The following is a 2,500-nucleotide window of genomic DNA, read 5'->3' on the forward strand; positions in this document are numbered from 1 at the left end:
TTTCCCCGCTCCCGAGGCCGCCTGCTACACGACGGCATGCGACTTTCCGGCCTGCCCCGACTTTCGGATTTCGCCAGGGTGTCTGACCAAGGTGTAGGTCGCCGATCCTACCTTGAGAGGAGTGGTCGTTTTTTGACTAGGCAACTCTTCCAGAGCCCGTAGCGGACGGCGGCTGGGGGCCAGCGGGTCCGGGAGGGTGCGGACGGGGCCGGCGCGGCACGGGCCAGACCCCTGCGTGGAGAAAAGACGGGGTCGTCCGGTGACTTTGCCCCGTCGGCCGGCTCCATCGGACTTGGCACCGGGCGCCTGGGCGGGTGTCGGCGGGGGGAGTGAGCGCCCCGCCCCGCCCGACTCCGACCGCCCCGGAGGGCGCCCCGGGCCCGCCGGGCGAGCGAGCAGGGTCCGTCCGGTGTGGGGCGGGGCCCGGGGAGGCGGGGGTGGAGCGGGCGGCCGAGCAACGGGGTCGACCGGGACGGGTCTCCCCCGGCCGGCGGGGCCGGTCTCCCGTTGCCCCCGAAGCCTACCCCGTGGCCGACTTGCGGTGGTTTTTCAAAAAAGTGCTCTGTAGGGTGTCTGACCATGTCGTGGGTCGCTCAACCTACCTTGAGAGAGTGGTCGTTTTTTGACTAGCTCGGGAATCGACGGCGAGCAATCGCACACTCTCTCGCCAGTCGTTTTGCTACCCCGCCGACCAGGCTGCCACTCCCCGCGAGGGCAGCCGGAGGTCGACAACCGGCTTGGAAGGCGCCCGCTCCTCCGCTCCTGCGGGCGAGGACGGGCGTGCCGACGGGCGTCCGGAACCAGCGCCGGGGCAGGCCCTCCGCGGAGGGCAGCCCGGGTCCCGCCGCTGCGGCGGCGGACCCAACGGCGACGGCTCGCCCCTTCCGTCTGCGTGCGAGTACGCCTTGCGGACTCGGCGGTTCGAGACCCGGCCGTCCGCCTTGCCGGCGGACGCGTCCGGTCGTGAGAGTGCGGGACCGTTCCTGACGGGACGGCTCGGGCGTTGAAGGGAAGCAACGGTCAGGTGTGGCCGGGAGTTCTGCGCTCAGGCTCCCGAGGGTTCGCGGCCATCTCCACGGCGCGTTCCCACCTCACGGCAGCGACGGACTCGGCGGCGCTCGGCGCTCCGGTCGAGCGGGACCGTGTGGCGGCGGCGGCAGTTGCGGGTCTTCCCGCGCTGCCCCGCGGCCGCGGCGGTCCTCTCCCGGCGGCGACCGCTCTTTCGCCGCCTCGGCGTCCTCGCTACCTGGTTGATCCTGCCAGTAGTCATATGCTTGTCTCAAAGATTAAGCCATGCACGTGCAAGTTTAAACTGTCCCAGTGAAACTGCGAATGGCTCATTAAATCAGTTATGGTTCCTTTGATCGTCACATCCTACATGGATAACTGTGGTAATTCTAGAGCTAATACATGCGGAAGAAGCGCCGACCTCACGGTCTGGCGTGCATTTATCAGACCAAGACCGACCCGGGGTTCGCCCCGGTCCCTTTGGTGACTCTGGATAACCCAGCCGATCGCACGGTCTTCGCACCGGCGACAGATCATTCGAATGTCTGCCCTATCAACTTTCGATGGTAGGTTCTGTGCCTACCATGGTGGCAACGGGTGACGGGGAATCAGGGTTCGGTTCCGGAGAGGGAGCCTGAGAAACGGCTACCACATCCAAGGAAGGCAGCAGGCGCGCAAATTACCCACTCCCGACTCGGGGAGGTAGTGACGAAAAATAACAATACGGGACTCTTTCGAGGCCCCGTAATTGGAATGGGTACACTTTAAATCCTTTAACGAGGATCTATTGGAGGGCAAGTCTGGTGCCAGCAGCCGCGGTAATTCCAGCTCCAATAGCGTATATTAAAGTTGTTGCGGTTAAAAAGCTCGTAGTTGGATCTTGGGACCGGGCTTGCGGTCCGCCGCGAGGCGTGTCACTGCTCGTCCCGGCCCTCCCCGCCGGATTCTCCTTGGTGCTCTTAACTGAGTGCCTCGGGGTGCCGGAGCGTTTACTTTGAAAAAATTAGAGTGTTCAAAGCAGGCCTGGCGCCTGAATAGTGGTGCATGGAATAATGGAATAGGACCTCGGTTCTATTTCGTTGGTTTTCGGAACGTGAGGTAATGATCAAGAGGGACGGACGGGGGCATTCGTATTGCGGCGGGAGAGGTGAAATTCTTGGATCGCCGCAAGACGAACCACTGCGAAAGCATTTGCCAAGAATGTTTTCATTGATCAAGAACGAAAGTTGTGGGCGCGAAGGCGATCAGATACCGCCCTAGTCACAACCATAAACGATGCCAACCAGCGATCCGCCGGCGTTACTTCGATGACCCGATGGGCAGCTCCCGGGAAACCTGAGTTTTCGGGTTCCGGGGGAAGTATGGTTGCAAAGCTGGAACTTAAAGGAATTGACGGAAGGGCACCACCAGGAGTGGAGCCTGCGGCTTAATTTGACTCAACACGGGGAAACTCACCCGGCCCGGACACAGTAAGGATTGACAGATTGAGAGC

General features: G+C 62.7%; 1 non-coding gene across 1 annotated transcript in view; it reads left to right on the forward strand.

Annotated features, from left to right (window-relative positions):
* Nucleotides 1-1,243: 1,243 nt before the first annotated feature.
* Nucleotides 1,244-2,500, forward strand: part of LOC136441040 (small subunit ribosomal RNA) — a 1,816-nt gene continuing 559 nt past the window's right edge. The window contains exon 1 of the ribosomal RNA XR_010756760.1: nt 1,244-2,500. This exon is cut by the window's right edge and continues 559 nt beyond it. This is a non-coding gene — a ribosomal RNA (small subunit ribosomal RNA).

This window comes from Branchiostoma lanceolatum, chromosome 8, assembly GCF_035083965.1.
Source record: "Branchiostoma lanceolatum isolate klBraLanc5 chromosome 8, klBraLanc5.hap2, whole genome shotgun sequence".
NCBI classification, from domain to species: domain Eukaryota; kingdom Metazoa; phylum Chordata; class Leptocardii; order Amphioxiformes; family Branchiostomatidae; genus Branchiostoma; species Branchiostoma lanceolatum.